The 22,666-nt window shown below is 39.6% G+C and overlaps 1 protein-coding gene and 1 non-coding gene across 4 annotated transcripts in view; both read right to left on the reverse strand.

The window, feature by feature from the left end:
* Nexmif (neurite extension and migration factor) overlaps positions 1-22,666 on the reverse strand; it is a 131,158-nt gene that overhangs the window by 34,612 nt on the left and 73,880 nt on the right. The window lies entirely within an intron of this gene.
* Positions 3,907-3,986, reverse strand: Mir672 (microRNA 672). The gene has a single exon (NR_032288.1). It is a non-coding gene; the product is annotated as a microRNA 672 (primary transcript).

A 22,666-nucleotide genomic window follows, 5' to 3' on the forward strand; every position in this document is an offset into this window, starting at 1 on the left:
TATACACTGCATTATTAACACACATGATACACACACAGTAAATTAGTATCTTCATACCTTTCTATAGAGGGAAATGTTGGTCAAGCAGACCTAATTTTCTCAAATATTGTATATTCCCCAATGTGCTCATCTATGTGAGCTCAGTTGGCTCTCGGGAACTGGAGACTTGGGATGACAGCTGTGCTATTAACTGACAAGGACATCGTGAATGCCTGAGCAATACAAACTTTTCTAAATTGAATTTATAAAATGTAATTTATTGCCTTTTCTTTCTGTGGGATCTGGTTTTTTTGGGGAATTACATTCCATCTCTAAAGTTTGGGCTCCCATTTTAGAGAGTATTCCTGAGAATATTTTACCCATGTTTCTGTAGTTCATTGCCTTATTTATAATAGCCAGAAGCTGGAAGGAACCCAGATGACCTTCAATAGAGGAATGGATACAGAAAATGTAGTACATCTATACAATGGAATACTAATCAGCCATTAAAAACAATGACTTCAGGAAAGTAGATGGGACTAAAATATATCATCCTGAGTAAGGTGCCCCAGACCCAAAAAGACACACATGATATCTACTCACTTCTAAGTGGACATTAGCCATAAAGTACAGAATAACTATGCCACAACCCACAGATCCAAAGAAGCCAAGTAACAAGGAGAGTCCAAGGGAGGGGTCTTGACTCTCACTCAGAAGAGGAAATAAAAAAGACATTGGAGATGGATAGAGGGAGGGAAGTTAATGGAGGGAGGTGGGTGGATGGGAGAGGGGGTGGAGAGGGAAACTGGGGTAGGATCAGGTGTGGGGAGAGGGTAGGGCATGGAAAGGACTGGGAGAGAGAGCAGAATGGGTGACTCAAAGACAGGGGAGGCTCTCAGAAGCCTATAGGGGTGACTCTAGCTGAGACTCCAAGCAGTGGCAGATATGGAACCTGAAGTGGCCACCTCCTGTAGACAGGTGAGATTTCCAATGGAGGGAGGAGGACACCAACCCATCCCCAAAACCTTCAATCCAAAATTTGTCCTGCCTACAAGATGTGCAGGAGAAAGATGGTGTAGGGATTGAGGGAATGATCAACCAATGACTGGACCAACTTGAGACCCATTCTGTGTGTAAGAACCAATCCCTGACACTATTCATGATACTCTGTTGGAAGATTACTTGATGGAATGAAAACTGTGGTAACAAGCTTAACTATATTAAACATATATGATGTAAGTGTACTGAGGGATATACAGCACATATAACTTGAGAAAATGTGTTTAGACATAAAATTGTAATGATAAATAACTGAACATAAACATTATTCCTGTCGACCAATTTGGCTTTCATAGGGAAACTAGGTCAATTCTGAAACTGGTTTACATGTTTTGGGATTGAAGAAATAAGCAAATGGATAGTGGGTGGTAGAACACAGTTTTCTCACTGTTAGAGAAGAAATTTATAGGTAATCAGGAACAGAAGACTAGAATACTACTGGATTTGTTCATGGCATTGGTATTTAGCTTAATATACATGAAATGGATTGATATACAATTGTAGATACATATGTGTATATTAATTCATGGCTGTATATTACTTAAGTTATCCATTGAGAAAGTATAGAAACAATGCTAGTTTGTCAAGAATGGCTACTCTCAGATCTTGGTTTTCAAATATAGTCCCCAACAAAAGCAATTAGGATTCCTTGGAGAAACTGCTAGTTCTAGTTCTACGGAAGGGAAAAATACAATGTGAGTCTGGAGTATTTTGAAGTAGCAGAAAAATTATCAATCTAAGAAGATAAAATGTGAGCTGCATGTCAAAAGGATACAGAAGCTAATCTGGAAGAATCTTTTATGGTCAAAGGAAGAACATTTTGAGCAACAAAACAGATAAGGTAGTAAGTACTGGCTTACAATCTAACATCTAAAACACTTCTAAGTTCATGCACATTTAAGTAAGTTATCAGATAAGCAGTCAACAAAAGATGATATTCTTTAAAAAGAACTCCAAATTGTATATCTATTTTTATAAATTACATTAGATGAAGTTGGGTTTAGTGGTGCACACTTTTAATCCCAGCACTTGGGAGACAGAGATAGGTGGATCGCTGTGAGTTTGAGGCCAGCCTAATCTACACAATGAGTTTCGGACAGTAATGAGTTCCAGGACAGTCACAACTATACAGTGAGACACTGTCTTAGAAAAAATGAATTATATTCCTACATATGTAAATATATACAAGTATTCTTCGTTTCAAGGAGGTTGAACCTAGGTGTGGGTGAATGTCTGAAGCATAGAGAACAGAAAAGAAAAAAATCTCCAGCAACTTTCTATTGTGTGAACATGGCAAATCTTATTAACAAAGTTAACTATTGATACTTATTAATATTATGTACCACTTTAAAGATACTGTGATGGTAATGACACTTAATCTCTGTGGTATTTTTTTTCAAAAGTTCATAACCCTTGAGCAACCATAAGAAAATTCTCAGATTCACAAATTGAGAGGCTTTGTTTAAAATATCTTACAAGTAAACCTAACTGTCATAGACTGGAGAAGACTAAGGAAATATTGTAGATCAAATGTTTTGCGTTATCATGATCCATGATCTAGATGTTAGTATAGAAAGAAAAATGAGGAAATCTATGGTTTTATTCTGAAACTATACCACAGCAATATAAAAGAGAACCCAATCATGATTTTTGTATATTACAATTTTTGTAAATATAAAACTATCCCAATCATTAAAAATTAAACTAGAATGGCATACATGAAATACTCATACTCACAGAGTTCATAGTTTAAACAGTAGCTGATAGAGTCCTCCTTTGCATAGGAGGAAACAATAGTCTCTCTTGAAGCCAGAAATTCATTATGTGACTGTGACCTTGAACAAATTTCTTTATTCAATTCTAGGCTTGAATTTTCAATATGTACCATGAGGGATTGAGTGAAAATGTCTCAAAGGCCCATTCAGCTCTCTCCAGTCTGGGATTCTTTTTGGCTATGTTGAAAGCCAGAACAGAGACCCAAATCTTCCCTAGGGAGTTGTTTAACAAAACCATCTGCTTTACTAATACAAGATCAAAGTAGAATGTTCAATTTGCCTTCTAGCCACCAGGAATCCTATAGAAATGATTTCAGTTAAGAAGCAGAATGAAACTATATATGGTGTAAGTCTCCTGTCTGGGCAGTGTTTTGTGTTTAAGAAAGGAAAATGGGCCTAATCTAAATTTGTATCTTGATGCTTCATGCCAAAGAATGGCTGCCCAACCATGCTGCTTAAGCAAGGACAGAATGGTAATAAAATAAAATGCTCTCAAAGTGTCATTCCTTTTACTTATTAAGATACAAGGAAGTAATACTTGAGAACAAGTAATGTGTATGCTCCAGAAGAGAGTTGGACTCATTCAAAGAAATTGCATTAATTATTAATATTCCTTACCCTGGCAGACTTTTGGTCAGGGCTGGAGAGATGGCTTACTAAGAGTTGCTTGCTACACAAGCATGAGTTTGGGCCCTTAGCAAACAGGCATGGTGGTGAGGAAGCCAGAAACCCTAGCAGGATAGAGACAGGAGGGCCAGTGGGGTTTGCTGACTCTCATCCTGGCTCTATGGTTCTGTGAGAGACCTTATAAAATGGAACAAGGCAGAGAGTGATAGAACAGGTCATTATGATGTGCCTCTATGCATGCCCGCATGCACACCCACAGACACACAGATACACACACAATAATAATAATAATAATAATAATAATAATAATAATAATAATAATAATAATAATGAATGTCTTTCTCTGCTCAGGCTAAACTCAGTTTACTCCAAGGAAAAACTCTTGACCTTCTAGAACCAGAATGTGCTGGCTTCAGATGTTGGCATTACTTTAACGGCTTAATAAGAGATGGCTGAGAAAGATGTGCACCCTCACTTTCGAAGATGGCGACTGTGTGTGATAAATATGTATACTCACACACAGTACACCAACCTCAAAACTAAAGGGCTAGATCACCATCTTGAACATTTAAAGCACCAAAAGTTTTCTAGTCCACTCTAGCTGCCTATAGACTAGAGGAGGAAATAAACCTAAAATTCAACAAGATGTCCAAATCTTATCATCCTGCAGCAGAATTAAAGACGCTTTTATATAGAGTGACATGGTGGAGCACTACTGTAATTCCAGCGCTCAGGATGGAGGAAGTGAGTGAAAATAGAGTGGGCTTCATAGTGAGTTAGAGGCTAGCCTAGGCTGCATGGTGTGATAACTCTTGGAAAGGAACATAAGGAAATGAAGGAGAGGGGAAGGGAAGGGAGGGGGAAGCCAGAAAAGGAACATAAGGTTATTACTAACCTATTAAACCCAATAGCTAGTTATATTTAATGTTTCCCTCAGTCAGAACTTTTAAGAGTTCTCTAAGTGGGACAGACAACTGCAGACATTGCATTTTACCTAGAGTTCATGAACCTGAAACTAAAAGGTCTTTCTGCAAGGGTTGCTTATTAAGGCAGTCTTGTTATACATCTTTTTTTTAAAAAAAAGATTTATTTATTTATTTTATTTAAGTGAGTACATTGTCACTGTCTTCAGACACACCAGAAGAGAGCATCAGATCTCATTACAGATGGTTGTGAGCCACCACGTGGTTGCTGGGAATTGAACTCAGGACCTCTGGAAGAGCAGCCAGTGCTCTTAACTGCTGAGCCATCTCTCTAGCCCTGCACATATCTTTATATCATTGTAATAATGAGCAAGGAGAACATTTAGGCCCAGTTATTATAATTTCTTTCACAATGTTTTTTTTTTGTTTACTTTTTTCCCAATATATCTTCTTCTAGTACAGAAACTTCAGTTATATGACATGCTGGTTAATTCTTGTGAACTTAACACAAGTCAGAGTCATCTTGAAGAGGCCAGATTGGCCTTTGGAGAAGTCTGTGGGGGCATTTTCTTGATTAATGATTGACATAGGAGGGCCCAGAACATGGTTGTTGGTGCTATGCCTGGGAAAGTGGTTCTGGGTTGTATAAAAAAGCAGGCTGAACAAGCCAGTAAGTTACATCCCTTCATGGCCTCTGCTTTAGTTTCTGCCCTGACTTTCTTAGATGACTTTGGCTACAAACCAAAAAAATGCTTTCCTCTCCAAGTAGTTTTGTCATGCTACTTAAAAACAAAATGTGATTATTAATAAATCCATAATTGTAATAACTTAAAATATTTACTTTCAATGTCAGTTTGCAACAATCACAGGCCTATATAAAAGGAGAAGTCAGAGGGAAAGATGCATGGAAGGAAAGTATAGAGAAAAGGGGAGATAGAAAGGGGAAAGGAAAACTGGTCATAAAATGGAAAATAAAATAGAAATAAAACAGTAGAAAAATGAGGTAAAAATTACCAAAATACATTATGTTCATATACGAAGTTGCCAAATAATAATACTTTCAAAAGGAGGGTGGGTGGAGAGCTGGCTACACTGGGAATTTTTTTGTCATGTAAGTATGTGGACCAGAATTCAGATTCTCAGAACTCATGGAAATACTTAATGGGAAATACTTAATGGGTGTGGTCTAATCACTAGAGCAAGCTGGCTAGTGAGGGTAGCCATATCTTTGAGCTTTGGAATGATTCAGAGATCTTGATTTGAGTGAGTTGTGGTGAAAAAACATTGAAGATAACATAACTCCTTACATCGAGCTTGGATCTCTATGTACATGTGTACACATGCAGACCTGTACCCGTATTCACAAACGTAAGCTGCATGCAGATACACATGCATACAATGTACACACATGAAAATGGAAATTTAAAGAAAAGAAACATAAAAAGAAACAAAAATGAAAGACGATAATAAACAGTGAAGAAACTGGGGTTACATGTAGTTGTGAGTTGCCTCATGTGAGTGCTGGGAATCCAACTTCAGCTCTTTGCAACAGCAAGTTTTTTATTCTTAATCTCTGAGCCATCTCTCTAGACCTCTAAATGCCTTCTCTCACTTATTTATTTATTTGTTTGAGACAAAATCTCTGTATGTAGCCCGGGCTTTCCTGGAACTCATAGAGATCTGCCAGTCTGCCTCCCAAATGCTGGGATTAAAGGCACGCACTACTATGCCAGGATTTTTATATGTTAAAACATTTGTAATTCTTTGAGAATTTCATATATACACACATATATACAATATATTTTGATCATAGTTATTCCCACTTGTTCCCCTAAAACCTTCCACATCCACCAGCCCATCATCTTCCAACTTCATATAATGTTAAAAAAAAAACCTCTCTAAGTTCAATTTATAAGGGTATCCTCTGAAGTGCACATACCCCTAAATTCTACATTTTAATGTTCACTGAATTTAACAGTTTCGACATGTTCATGCCGTCTGTCTTAGTTAGGGTTTTAAAAACTACTGTGAACAGACACCATGACCAAGGCAACTCTTATAAGGACAACATTTAATTGGGGCTGGCTTACAGGTTCAGAGGTTCAGTCCATTACCATTAAGGTGGGAGCACGGCAGCATCCAGGCAGGCACGGTGCAGGAGGAGCTGAGTTCTACATCTCCACCGGAAGGAAGCCAGGAACAGACTCTGCATCGCCAGGCAGCTAGGAGGAGGGTCTCCAAGCCCATCCCCACAGTGACACACTTCCTCCAACAAGGCCACACCTTCTAATAGTGCCACTTCCTGGGCCAAACATATGCAAACCATCACATTTCACTCCCTGGCCTCCAGAGACTTGTTTAAACCCATGAGTCTATGGAGGCCATACCTAAACGTAGCATAACAAAAAAAGTACATTTAGTCCAACTTTCAAAGTCCCCATAGTCTACAGCACTATCAACAATGTTAAAAGTCCAAAGTTCAGTCTTTTCAGAGATCCATCCAATCACTTAACTGTAATCCCCAAATTAAGACAGGTAACCAGCTGGGCAACTTCTAACTCTGCCATCTCCATGTCAGCCTTTACAGCACATACCTAAATTCTTCTCCTCTGAAACCTCTTGGGCCAGGCCTGCACAATTCAAATCACTGTCGGTAACAAGGTTTTCTGCATTCCCATTAAGCCCCATTTAAAGCATTCCACTACTTTCCAAATCCAAGTCCCCAAATCCACATTCTTCCAAACAAAAGCATCATCAGGCCTATCATGGCAATACCCCAGTCCCTGGTACCAACTTCTGTCTTAGTTAGGGTTTTACTGCTGTGAACAGACACCACGACTAATGCAAGTCTTATAAGGACAACATTTAATTGGGGCTGGCTTACAGGCTCAGAGATTCAGTCCAGTATCATCAAGGTGGGAACACAGCAGGGTCCAGACAGGCACGGTGCAGGAGGAGCTGAGTTCTACATCTTCACCAGAAGGAAGCCAGGAACAGACTCTGCATCCCCAGGCAGCTAGGAGGAGGTCTCTAAGCCCACCCCTACAGTGACACACTTCCTCCAACAAGGCCACACCTTCTAATAGTGCCACTTCCTGGGCCAAGCATATGCAAAGCATCGAAGCATGGATCTACTTTCATACAACTTCACAGTCCTAACTTTGCCCTGTGCATTGTTTTTCCCTTCCTCCAAATCCTGCAATTCCGATAACGTTTATTGTCACCACAGTTTTCGTCTTCAAGAGTACTGCACGAGTTGGAATTATACAGTATAAAGACTTTTCTGACTAAATTGTTTTACTCGGCAATATGTATTTAAGATTTCTTTGTGTCATTTTGACTTGAAAGCTCATTTCTTTTAAAGGCTAAGTATTCCATTGTGTGTATCCAACACATTATGTTTGTTTATCCACTGACCCACTGAAGGACATCTTAATGAACTGAATAAGATGGGAATTATTGTGTAGATTTAAGTTTTCAAAAACTCATTTGGATAAGTAGAAATAGTGTGATAACTAGGGCATTTAGTGTGAGTACACTCAATTTTATGAAGAAACTCTCTTTCAAAATGGCTGTACCCATTTTGCATCAGCAGCAACAAACAAGAATTCCTATTAGTTGATAAATTCATCAGAATTTGATGCTGCCATTGTTTTTGGGTTTTGCTCTTCTACTAGACGTACAATGTTTTCATGCAGGTTTAACAAAATACCTTGGGTAATTTGTGAATAACAGTTTATTTCTCACAGACCTGGGGGATAAAAACAATCAAGGTACAAAAGTAGACTTATTGTGTGGTGATGGCTAACTTCTGTTCAATAGATGATAGCTTGTTCTGTGTTCCTGAAATGACAGAACAAAAGGGGTTAAAGGATGAACTCACTGTTTAAAGTAATTTTAATAATTTGTTTTGTATTACAATATGGTAATTATACAAAATGATGAGTTTTATTGTCATTCTATACATATATAAACGTATTTTGTTGCTAGTGGTGTAGCCCCCAAGTGGCTTGCCGGGCTGCAAAAGCAATCAAAGCAATGGCTGGCCCCTCCTTCCTGCTCAGCTTAAGGCTGTGGTGAGATGTCTCCGCAGGAGCTACCAAAATGGTGGCACCAGGACATCTCAGCCTGCAGAGGTCATAGGAACTGTCTATGGTGGCCCATTGCCATTCCTGCCTAACCCGGAGATGGCCCCCAGGAGCTGTCTACAGTGGCAATACCTTTTCTGCCTCAGGCTACAACCTTGGTGAAATGGCAGGAGCCTTCCCACAGGAGCAATCCACAGTAGCAAAACCTCCTCTCCAGACTCCCTGGAGTAGCTCCACATAGATGGCACCTCAGCAAAAGCCGGTTGCAGCAGATAAGGACTTCCCAACCTAACTCATGGGACTGATGCGGGGGGAAAAGAGGGTGAAAAAAAAGCCACCAATAGCTGAACAGGCAATCCTCCAATCCCTGAGCTCCCCAAGCTCAGAGCTTGAAATTCCACTAATCCTTAATGTGGGAATCTCTCTGCTCTGAGAAGCTCTGCCCCCTTAGAAATCCTGTATTAGTAGTGCCCCTTTGTCCAATTTTCCATCTGTCTGCTCTCAGGAACAGAGGATATACATCCTTCCCTGAATTTGTCCCTCCATACCCTGGACCCTCCAATTTCTTTCATGAGATTTTTTTTTTTTTTTTGCCTAATGTGACTCTCATTGGAAGAAGCCAAAAGAATGAAGAGAAGAAGAGAAGGAGATAGGCTGAGGGTTCTGAGCTCCTGAGCTCAGATGGGGTTACCCACCTCTGGGAGTTGCAATGTCTCTGCTAAGGAGACTTCCTCTCAAAGCCGTGTGTTTCCTGAGCTCCCATGTCTCAGGATTCCCTTCCGCTGGGACACTGTTCCACTTCAGAGCTGTATGGTTTCCTGGGCTCTGTGTTTCATGATACTTTCCCACTGGGATAGCTTTTCCCCTCAGAACTGTATGGTTTCTGGGCTTTTGAGTCCCAGGATACCCACTCATCTGGGTAGAATACACTTTTTAATACAACTGCACGGTGACTAAGTATTTTTATTATCACTAATTTTAAGTTCACACATAAAATAATAGCTTTTTAATGACATTTTCATATATATGTATGTAGGCTTAGATTTTTTGAAACCTACTTTATTTAGGGTTCTTAAACATTTCAACCTCCCTTCTAGCCCACCATGCAGAGGTAGCTTGAATATTTTTGCCCTTATTGTCTTCCTTTCCACCATTATACAGCACTTATCCTATTATAGCTGGGTTACTTCACTTATCCCATTATCTTCAATACCCATCTATGTTTAGTATGTTACTAGATCCCGTTTTTGAAGCCGCATACTAGTTCATTACAGATATACACTACATTTTATTTATTATCATACACTAATGAACATTTGTGTTACTTATACGTCCTTTAACATACATGTTTTATTGCTAATCACTGACATTTATATGATAATATGGAAATACATATGCCAAGATTTTGTATTAGAAACAAACAGAATTTTAAAAATTTTCCTTGCTAGAAATCAAAATAGTCAGAAAATAGCTTCTTCAGAAAGTGGGTGAGGGAATACACTGAAGTTCATTATCAGACAGACAGACTTGGGGAAATGCAGAGCCTCTGGCTATTAGAACAGAAAGTGAAAAGGTTGCTTCTCATTGAGCCTGTAGTGGCCTGGCAGGATGTCAGAGGTACTATCAGAAAAAGAGAAAGATGTAGTGGGCAAAACTTGTATAGAGACAGATGCAGAGCAGAAAGTCTGAACTTAGCTGCTGGGAGCAACATAGCATGCTGGTGCTTGGGAAATGCTCCGCATTTCACATCTTTAAAAGGTCATGTTCAAGCTGCTTGCTTTGAGAAATATGTCCCTACAGTTTCCTTCCCTACAGAACCCGCAGTGAATTTTTCTGCTCTGTTCCTTTCAGCATCTAGGGAACCCCCAGCAGAATGCTACTAAGTCAAGCTCATTGAAAAATATATGCAGAACGAAGGTGGGAGATGTGGAATGGAGTAGCACTCCCTTTCCCTTTCAGATTTGGAGTTCAGTAGTTAGATGAAAATGCTCAGTGACTGAGAAGGCACATATGATTGAATGTAGATGGGACTCGGAAAACTGTAGCTGTAAGGAAAACATGAGATGTGCTGTATGACTCGACTTTGTATAGTTTGTTGCCCCATCCTCTATGTGAGTTTCCTTGGAAAGCCAATGATCCAAACATACAGTGGGTCTCAGGGTCAGGTAGACCCTGACTGGGGGTGTGGAAATTATGTTTAACTAATGTACTTGGAGTAAACTGTGGAACTTTGGTTCATAGCACCTAATACTAGCAGGCAGTGAACAAAGGTATTACCATATATGCAGTCCTAAAACATACTGTCAGATTGGCTGAACATAGAAAAGGGAAGGTGACCATCACCAGCATTTGCTTTCTCCAATAAACTTATAGTTCTAGACATATGGACAGAGAAGTGTCAATTGGTAGATGTAATGAACACCCGCTATTGTTCACATGACTACCCAGAGGACATAACATTCCAAGTTCTAAAACATCTGTTTCTGGAGACAAAGCCTTAACTAGGTAGCTCAATTTGGTTTACAAATCACTTTGTAGGCCACACTGCTCCTCAAACTGGTGATCCTCTTAGCTCTCTCTTTACAGTTCTGGTTTTACAATGGTATGCTACTGTGCCTTTTCCCCCTAGTAGTTCTAAATGGCTTGAAATAACCACATACATGTCTACGCAAACGTACGTTCCATTTTGTATTTGTAATAATTTTCTTTTTTTCCTTTTCAATTGCAATTATTTTATTTTTCTTTTACTGAATATTTTTATTTACATTTCAAATATATTTCCCTTTCCCAGTTTCCCCTCCAGAAATCCATTATCTCCCCCTGCTTCTATGAGGGTGCTCCTCCGCCCACCCACCCACTTCTTCCCACTTCCCACCTTGGCATTCCCCTACACAGGGGCATCGAGCCTTGACAGGACCAAGGGCCTCTCCTCCCACTGATGAATGACAAGGCCATTCTCTGCTGCATATGCGGATGGAGCCATAGATTCATTCCTGTGTACTCTTGGGATGGTGGTTTAGTCCTGGGAGCTATGGTGGGGTCTGGTTGGTTGATATTGTTGTTCTTCCTATGGGGTTGCAAACCCCTTCAGCTCCTTCAGTCCTTTCTCTAACTCCTCCATTGGGGACCCCGTTCTCAGAACAATGGTTGGCTGTGAGCATCCACCTCTGTATTTGTCATGCTCTGGCAGAGCCTCTCAGGAGACAGCTATATCAGGTTCCTGTCAGCATGCACTTCTTGGCATCAGCAATTGTCACTGGGTTTGGTGGCTGCATATGGGATGGATCCCCAGGTGTGGCAGTCTCTGGATAGTCTTTCCTTCAGTCTCTGCTCCACGCTTTGTCTCTATATTTCCTCCTGTGAGTATTTTGTTCTCCCTTCTAAGAAGGACTGAAGCATCCACACTTTGGTCTTCCTTCTTGAGCTTCATGTGGTCTGTGAATTGTATCTTGGGTGTTCCGTGATTTGGGCTAATATCCACTTATCACTGAGTGCATACCATGTGTGTTCTTTTATGAATGGGTTACCTCACTCAGGAAGAATATAGAAAATATGGTACATTTGCACAATGGAGTACTACACAGCTATTAAAAACAATGATTTCATGAAATTCTTAGGCAAATGGATGGAACTAGAAAATTTTCTTTTTTATTGGATAGTTTATGTATTTACATTTCAAATGTTATGCATTTTCAGGTTCCCCCCTTCCCCATGCCCTCTCCCACTGCTTCTATGAGGATGGCCCCCTCCCACACACCCACTCCTACCTCAACACCCTGGCACTCCCCTACACTGGAGATAATGCCATCCTCTGCTACATATGCGGCTGGAGCCATGGATCCCTCCATGTATACTCTTTGGTTGGTGGTTTAGTCCCTGGGAGTTCTGGGGGGGGTGTCTGGTTGGTTGATAATGTTGTTCTTCCTATGGGGTTGCAAGCCCCTTTAGCTCCTTCAGTCCTTTCTCTAACTCCTCCATTGGGGTCCCCATGCTTAGTCCGATGGGTAGCTGCAACCATCTTAATATGTATCAGTAAGGCTCTGGCAGAGCATGTAATCCACTATATAAACAAACTCAAAGAAAAGAAACAAGATCATCTCATTAGATGCTGAGAAAGCATTTGACAAAATTTAACACCCCTTCAGGATAAATGACTTGGAAAGATCAGAAATTCAACACCCATACCTAAACATTGTAAAAGCAATACACAGCAAACCAGCAGCCAACATCAAACTAAATGGAGAGAAATTTGAAGCAATCCCACTAAAATCAGGGACCAGACAAGGCTGCCCACTCTCTCCCTACTTATTCAATATAGTACCGGAAGTCCTAGCCAGAGCAATCAGTCAACAAAAGGAGGTCAAAGGGATACAGATTGGAAAGGAAGAAGTCAAAATATCACTATTTGCAGATGATATGATAGTATACTAAAGTGACCCCAAAAGTTCCACCAGAGAACTACTAAGCCTGATAAACAACTTCAGCAGAGTGGTTGGATATAAAATTAACTCAAACAAATCAGTAGCCTTCCTCTACTCAAAGGACAAACAGGCTGAGAAAGAAATTAGTGAAACGACACCCTTCACAATAGTCCCAAATAATATAAAATATCTTGGTGTGATGCTAACCAAACAAGTGAAAGATCTGTATGACAAGAACTTCAAGTCTCTGAAGAAAGAAATCAAAGATCTCAGAAGATGGAAAGATATCCCATGTTCATGGATTTGCAGGATTAATACAATAAAAATGGCCATCTTACCAAAAGCAATCTACAGATTTAATGCAATCCCCATCAAAATTCCAACTCAATTCTTCATAGAGTTAGAAAGAGGCAATTTGCAAATTCATTTGGAATAACAAAAACCCAGGATATCGAAAACTATCCTCAACAATAAAAGAACTTCTGGGGGAATCACCATCCCTGACCTCAAGCTGTATTACAGAGCAATAGTGATAAAAAGTGCATGGTATTGGTACAGAGACAGGCAGGTAGACCAGTGGAATAGAATTGAAGACCCAGAAATGAACCCACACACCTATGGTCACTTGATTTTTGACAAAGGAGTCAAAACCATCCAATGGAAAAAAGATAGCATTTTCAGCAAATGGTGCTGGTTCAACTGGAGGTCAGCATGTAGAAGAATGCAAATCGATCATTCTTATCACCTAGTACAAAGCTCAAGTTCAAGTGGATCAAAGACCTACACATAAAACCAGACAAACCAAAACTAATAGAAGAGAAAGTGGGGAATAATTTTCTTTTATTATTTTGTGCTATTTTTATTTCTCTCCCTTCATCCTCTTATAGTCAATTTTTATTCTCTTTTTTAAAAATAGATGTATGTATGTATGTATGTATGTATATATGTATATATGTATTTATTTTTACACTCAATATTTTATTCCCCTTCCGGTTCTCCCTAAGGGTTCCACATCCCATACCTCCTCCCCGTACCCCTGCACTCCCCCATCTCCACAAGGATGTCCCCTCTCAACCCACCCCACCAGACCTCCCCACTTCCTGGGGCCTCCAGTGTCTTGAGGGTTAGGTGCATCTTCTCTGACTGAACCCAGACCTGGGAGTCCTCTGCTGTATGTGTGTTCAAGGTCTCATATCAGCTGGTGTATGCTGCTTGGTTGGTGACCCAGTGTCTGAGAGATCTCCGGGTTGAGACTGCTGGTCCTCCTACAGGGTTGCCCTCCTCCTCAGTTTCCTCCCGCTTTCCCCTAATTCAACCAGAGTGGTCAGCAGCTTCTGTTCATTGGTTGAGTGCAAACATCTGCATCTGACTCTTTCAGCTGCTTCTTGGGTCTTTTGGAGAGCAGTCATGATATGTTCCTTTCTGTGAGCACTCCATAGCCTCAGTAATGGTGTCATGTCTTGTGGCCTCCCCTTGAGCTGGATGCCACTTTGGGCCTGTCCCTGGACCTTCTTTTCCTCAGGCTCTTCTCCATTTCCAACCCTGCATTTCTTTCAGGCAGGAAGAATTATGGGTCAGAGCTTTGGCTGCGGGACAGCAACCCCATTCCTTTTTACTTTTCTCCTTTGCCCATTTTGACTTTTTGTCTTTGAAGAGTAACTGCAAAAATCAGACTCTGACTTAAAATACACTCCCAATGTATCAATTGGTTATAGAAAAAATGAGGAAGAAAATTTTAATATTCATAGAATCAATAGAAAATAAAACTATAATTTATCAGAACTTTTGAGGTACTGCAATGGTAGTTCCTATAGGGAACTACCTGTAAGTATGAATGCCCACTCAAAGATTCAGAGAGAATTTATAATTTTATTATATACCTCAAGGACAGAAAAATAAGAATAAGTTAAACCAAACTTGTTAGGAAACAAGAAATGAAGATCATTACAGAAATGTAGAGTAAATGAATAATAAAGTCAATGAAGTAAAGAGTTTTTTAAAAAGACAAACATGGGTTATAGACTTTTAAACCAGTTAGAAAACAAAGGAATGAAGGGAGAGTGAGAAAAAGGGAGAGGGGGAAGGAGGGAAGACGAAAGGGAAGGAGGAGGGAGAAAGAGGAAGCCACAAATTAGGAATGAAAATGAGAATATTATAAGAGATATCAACAAAATCCAGGGGATTGTTCTAGAGTACAAGGGGAAGTTGTATTCCAATATATTGGAAAATCTGGAAGAAATGGATACATTTCTAGAAACATATGGCCTTCCAAAATTACACCAAGAGGATATAAACAACTTAAACAGATCTATGTAAGTAATACGTATGGAGCACTGAGAAAACAGAAGCCCAGAACCAGATGGATACTCTGCTGAATACCATCAGTTTTATAAAAAAAAAAAGAACTAACACAAATACTCATCCAAATATTGCATTAAATAGGGAGATGGGCTAGAATTTTGTGGTGCTTGCTGGTGATCTCAGGACTTCCAAATCTTAGGGAAAAGAATTATGTCAGTTTAAGGCCAATATGAGCTAGATAGTGAACTTGAGACTAGCCTCAGCTACAGAGTTACACTGAATACTTGAATCTCAAAACACTAAAAAGGAGTTTTTAGGTAAGATGGTAGACTAGATGCTTTCTCAGTGTTACCTGGAGGAAAAAAATCAGAATAAGAAAAAAAGTACTTTCAGGTAAGATGGCAGACTAGAGGCTTCCGAGCAATGACTGCTGTTAAGTAGAGTCATAAAAGAAATAAAAGGAAATATTCCAAAACGAGAGACTGAGGAAGAGCGTCACTAAAAGCATATACATATAATAACAGGCCTTGTGAATTTGGAAGGGGCTATAAGGGAGGGGTGGGGAGTATGAAGAGGAAGACAGAAGTGGCAAATAATGTAATTATATTTTAATTAAAAATTAAAATAAGAAACATATACATATGAGTAACATTGAATGGATCAGTTGTATTTGCGTATTTATATGTATATACTTCTTTTTCATCTTTATTAACTTGAGTATTTCTTATTTACATTTCGATTGTTATTCCCTTTCCTGGTTTCCAGGCAAACATTCCCCTAATCCCTTCCCCTCCCCTTCTATATTGATGTCCCCCTCCCCATCCTCCCCCCATTACAGCCCTCCCCACAAGAATCCCATTCACTGGGGGTCCAGCCTTGGCAGGACCAAGGGCTTCCCCTTCCACTGGTGCTCTTACTAGGCTATTCATTGCTACCTATGAGGTTGGAGCCCAGGGTCAGTCCACGTGTAGTCTTTGGGTAGTGGCTTAGTCCCTGGAAGCTCTGGTTGGTTAGCATTGTTGTTCATATGGGGTCTCGAGCCCCTTCAAGCTCTTCCAGTCCTTTCTCTGATTCCTTCAACGGGGGTCCCGTTCTCAGTTCAGTGGTTTGCTGCTGGCATTCGCCTCTGTATTTGCTGTATTCTGGCTGTGTCTCTCAGGAGAGATCTACATCCGGCTCTTGTCTGCCTGCACTTCTTTGCTTCATCCATCTTGTCTAATTGGATGGCTGTATATGTATGGGCCACATGTGGGGCAGGCTCTGAATGGGTGTTCCTTCTGTGTCTGTTTTAATCTTTGCCTCCCTATTCCCTGCCAAGGGTATTCTTGTTCCCCTTTTAAAGAAGGAGTGAAGCATTCACATTTTGGTCATCCTTCTTGAGTTTCATGTGTTCTGTGCATCTAGGGTAATTCAAGCATTTGGGCTAATAGCCACTTATCAATGAGTGCATACCATGTGTGTTTTTCTGTGATTGGGTTACCTCACTCAGGATATTTTCCAGTTCCATCCATTTCCCTACAAATTCCATAAAGTCATTGTTTTTGATAGCTGAGTAATATTCCATTGTGTAGATGTACCACATTTTCTGTATCCATAGGTATATACTTCTAATAGTAATAATTTAAAAAAGATTTCAAATGAGAAGTATGGAATTGATCTGGGTATTGGGGGAGGAGTAGGGTATAAGGTGAATATGATCAAAATACATTGTATGAAATTATCAAAGAATTAATATAAAATTACATCTTTAAAAAGTAAAAGAATACCTAAACAAAGAAAGACACACACACACACACACACACACACACACACACACACACACACTCCACAAGGCTGCACCAACTTTTCTGGCCCAGTTTTATGTGTGACCCTAGAGAAAATGCTGTAGTGACTCCAGCACTCCATACAGCAGAGAATACGTACCTTAACCTAGAGCAACAGACAAAGAACCCATGGCATTGCAAAATATGACAGGACTGCTACTGGGCTCCAAAGGAACTGACCACATCCTACAGATCGCCAGCAAAGATCAACAGCTCAGCAAACCACACAAATCCAGTAAAAGGGAATTACATAGGCCAAATGGGGATTATGTTCCTCCATCTAGATATAAGCCATACTCCACAAACCATATAGTCTGTGGAACTAGCGCAGAAGGGCGGTAAGTGTCTGAGCAGAGAGATCACCAACATTCCGCACTCACGCCATAGCATAAAGGAGCCAAACGAATAGATCAACGTTATGACTATAGCGGTGCAGTGTCCTCATGGAGGGACCTAATTTAAACAGAGGACAGGCTCTCCCTGAACAGGATAAAGCAGTGACTCAGTATATGTAATCTATTTCAATTTATGCTGATGTATCGTTTTCAAATTATTTTTGATCTTGAAATCTTTTGTATTTATTTGTGTGTGGGAGCACAAACATGTGTGGAGCTCAAATGGCAACTTGGGAGAATTGAGTCTCCCCTTCTACCATCTGGGGGAATCCTGCATGCTCTGGGTTTACTGGCTAGCTGGTCTAACAGAAATGTCAAACTCTACGCTTGGTGAGAAGTTCAATGTCTTATAAAATAAGGTGGAGAGTGATAGAGGAAGACAATTAATTTCAACTTTTGTTCTACACACACACACACACACACACACACACGCATGGTAAAAATTAATAAAATTAAAAATCAAGGAAAAATTCAACAAGAAAATAAAGACACTGAAAAAGAACCAGAGATTTTGGAAATGAAGGAATTGATATATCAAATGATTAACACAACGTAATGTATCATCAAACAGATAAGATATAGCAGAAGAATGAATATCAAAGATGGAGAAGATTGAGACAATAATACATACAGACATATAGAGATGAAAATAAGTCAATGAGCATGACTGAAACTTTTAAGAAGTCTGGAATACACTCAAGGGACAAAACCCAAGAATTTACAGAGGACAGATCTGAGACAAAATCAAATGACTTAGACAATCTATTCAGTGAAAATATAGCCGAGATTTTCCCAATCACAGAGACAGAAATATACATCCAAACACAAGGAGCAAACAGACATGACAAGAGAAGAAGCTGTCTACATCATATAGTGTTTTAGTCACTTTTCTATTACTATAAAGAGATGCCATGACCATGGTAACTCTTATATAGGAAGTCATTTAACTGGGGGCTGGCTTACAGTTTCAGAGGTTTAGTTCATTCTCATGATGGGAAGCATGGTGGCATGTAAGCAGATAATAGAGCAATAGCTGAGAGCTACATCTGGATCTGTAGGCAGTGAGGGAGGGAGGGAGTAACTGAGAGAGACAGAGAGAGAGACAGACTTGGGCTTTTGATACCCCAAAGCCTACCCCCAGTGATACACTTCCTCCAACAAGGCAACACATCATAATCCTTTTCAACTAGTACCACTTCCTGATGACCAAACATTCAAATATATAACCCTGTGGGGCCATATGTGTTTTATTCAAAACCACCATATATAATAAAGATGTTAAAAATACAAAACAAAGAAATAATACTAAAACTATAAAGGAAAGACACCAACTAACATTTAGAGGCAGGAACATCACAGTATCACGTCTGTTTCCAGCATCCCTAAAAGCCAGGAAAATATGAAAGATAGATTTCAAGCCTTGATAGTAGGTAATTAAAACAAAGATTACTATACCTAGCAAAATGATCTATCAGACAAGCAGTTAACATTATATGGACTTAAAGATTATAATCAGAATATATATGCATGCAATAACAATTAGTGAAAAAGAGGTCATGAATTTATAGGAGAGAAGGTATGGTTATATGGAAGGGTTTAAAGGGAGGAAAGGAAGGGAGAAATGTTGAAATTATATTATAATCTCAAAAATAGTTTGAAAAGAATATTTCAAGGCAAACACAAATTAAGGTAGTGCATGACAACTAAGCCAGTAGTGAAGAAAATTCTTCAGACACTGGAAGAAGAAATGAAATAAGATATTCACAAGATGAGAAGATCTTCCATGTTCTGGATTTGCAGAATAAATATTATGATTGCTATACTACCAAAAGCAATCTACAAATTCAATGTAAATATATCAAAATTCTATTATATTTTATAAAAGATTTAGAAAAAAGAATTCTAAAATGTGTATAGAAACACAAAAGACCACAGATAGAGAAAGCATTTCTAAGCAGAAAGAACACATCTGAGGGTATCATGTTGCCTTACCTCAAATTCCACTACAATGCCATAGTGTCAAATCAGTGTCATGCTAGTATAAAAACAGCCATTTAGACCAATGGGACATTATGAAGGCCCAGATATTAATTTACATAGGCACTGCCATCTAATTTTTGACAAGTGTATCAAATACATATACTGGAAAAGTGATAGTCTTTTTTTTTTTTTTTGGTTCTTTTTTTTGGAGCTGGGGACCGAACCCAGGGCCTTGCGCTTCCTAGGTAAGCGCTCTACCACTGAGCTAAATCCCCAGCCCCAGTGATAGTCTTTTTAATAAATGGAATTGACAAATCTGGATATGTACTAAGAGAAAAGAATTCAATCCATAGCTCCCACTAGGCATGAAAATAACTTCAAATTGGATCAAAGATGTTAATTTAAACAAGAAATGCTGAAACTGCTAAAAAAAGATGTTGAAATTACAAAAGGGAAACATAGGAAAACCACTTCAGGATATAGGTATAGGTAACACATTTCTGAATACAACTCTAACAACACAGGACTTAGCCAGCCCCTAAAATTGAAAAATAGGATTGCATGAAATGAAAAAGCTTCTTCTGCACAGCAAAAGAAACCATGAACAGACTGGACAGGAAGCCTACAGAATGGGGGAAAACTCAAATATATCCAAATAAATAAACAATTGTAAAAATTAAGACCCCCCCACAAACACAAAAATGACAATACATAAATGGACCAATGAACTGAACAGTTTTCAAAAGAAGAAATACAAATATTCAAAAAAGTGCTTAGCTTTTCTAGCCACCGGAGAAACACAAATTAAAATTACATTGAGGCTCTACTTACTCACTTTAGTCAGTATGGCCACCATCAAAGCACAACTGATCATAAATGGTGACAAAGATGTGAAGAAAGGGAAATTTTTATTCACTGTTGGTAAAAGTGTACAGCCATGTTGTGTGAAATAATGAAAAAAATGCATTATCCCACACTACACTGTCAGGGCACCAGCGGGCCTGGCCTGTTCTCATCTCCACAGACTCTGACCCAGAGCTCCAAAATCTCTCCACCCGACTTGCTAAGTTCCCATGGCCGGTCACTGTCACGCCAGTCCCATGCATCCAAATTCACACGGCTAGCTGGGGTTCACTGCTTGCAAACCCAAGCTTTGTTACTGTACCTTTTTCTCTAGAATCCAGCTGAGTCGCTGCATGAAGAAAAACACTACACAATCTTAGTTTAGAATCAATAGGTAACACAATCGCTACGCTCGGCAACTAGCATCCTAATTTATAAGCCATTCTAAGATAAATCCTCCAGTAGTGGATCCCAACGGATCCGCCACCTGAACTGGGGGGGCCTCCCCTACCTACATTCTGGCCTCCACCTGTCCCCCATCCAGAAGCAAGTCCTTTTTTCTGCCTCCCTTTTTCCTCATTCCGACCTGGAAGTCCCGCCTACTTGTTGCCCAGCGATTGGTCCCCTGAAATCTTCATTCATTAGGGGAAGGTTCTGCCACATTGTCACTGTGGAAATCAGTCCAGATTTCCTCATAGAACTAAAACTAGGACAACAATAGGACCACTGAGACCACTGGATCTTTTTAATCTTACTACAGAGATACTTTTATATCTATGCCGATCACTGCTCTTTTCATAAAAGATGTGGAATTAGCCTACATAGCTAACAATAGGTGAAGGGACAATGGAAATGTGATACATAAATACCATGGATTTTACTTAGCAATAAAGAAAATTGAAATTATTAAATTTTCAGGAAAATGAACAGAATTATATTAAGCATAGAAACCTAGGCACAGAAAGACAAATATCATATGCCGTTTCTCACTGGTAGGTCTTAGATTCTAGTTAAAATATGTGTATCTAGGTGGGAATATATGTAGGTAGAGGACAAGTAACTAAAAGGGGGGCCATGAGAAGGGAAACTGCAAGGTAGGTGAGAAAGACAAAATAATGACATAGCGAAGCAGACAAGAAAATACTAGGGAGTAAAAGGGTAGAGAGGAGACAGAGATAGGAAGATGTTGGGGGAGGTGAGGAGGGACTCAACAAAAATGAAATATTTATACAAATGCCATAGGAAATCCTTTTCATTTGTCAGCTAATTTTGAAATAAAATATAAAAAATATTCCTTCTCAAAAAATAAAGAAAAAAGTAGACTCTATTTCAAACACAGAACGTGGGGAAGAACTTATAAAATTCACAAAGGCAGTCATAGGATACCTGAAAATACATTGTAAGAAAGACAGGTGAGATATGAGAAGGAAGCAAGCCAAAACTTTAGCTGTGTGGTTGGTTCTCTGCCAGGAATGAGCGGGAGGTAGATAAGATTCCTCCAAGAGGAAAGCCAGATGACCCTAGCCAAAAGAGACTGGCAGTTCTACTCCCAAGGCAATCCCACAACCCTTACACAAATCAAAACCAGTTGTAGGTTTGGTTAAGACAATGATTCCTTTGTCTAGTGGGTCAGTATTAGGGAGAAATAACATTTTATTACTTGGTATGACTCAGAATTCCGTGTCAAGCAACATCGCAAGAGAAGAATCTACAGTGTGAAACTTTGCTATGCTAGGGGTTTGAGAATTGGGAACAATTATCATTTAGGGAGCCTGAATGCAATATGTCAAAGTCTGAAGGCAAGAGACAGCTTTGGAAGAGAAAAAAGGAACAGATACTTAAAAGTCAGAAAACATTAAGTGGCAGGAATCTTGGCTCAGACAGTGAAGTGCAGAGGGAAAAGCACCCCTCCCTTTGGTAGCCAGGAACAGATCTCACCAACTGAAAATAACTCTGGAGTGTGATAGCACTGAGCCTGAGGTCATGGGGTAGGTCGACCTTTGTAATCACCTGTCATTCCTTCTGTAGCGTCTGAAGTGGTCTATTTGACACGTACAGATGTATCACCTGAGTAGGGTTGTTGGTTCTGAGAATGTCCTGAAAGTACAAAAATAGGCCATCCACCTGTATAAATCTCAGTGCTGTGGTTGTTTCCCATATTCTTAACAGAATCTTAGGAGACCCTTCAGATAGAAACAGGATCTTAGGAGATCCTTCAGATAGAAAATTACCCATGGGAAAAGGGAATGATGTGGGGAACTCTGAGATAGTGAATATGCCAAGCCCACAAAGAGTAAAGCTCAATGTGATTGGCAGAGGTTCCCGGTAAACAAAATAGGGAGGCTACTAAAGTGAAGACTATTTTAGTGGACAACAAAATTTGTCTAACACACAACACCATCATAAGCCATAAGACTCTACAAGTTCAACTGCTCCCCATCTTTGCACATGG

This window comes from Rattus norvegicus, chromosome X (genome assembly GCF_036323735.1).
Source record: "Rattus norvegicus strain BN/NHsdMcwi chromosome X, GRCr8, whole genome shotgun sequence".
NCBI lineage: Eukaryota > Metazoa > Chordata > Mammalia > Rodentia > Muridae > Rattus > Rattus norvegicus.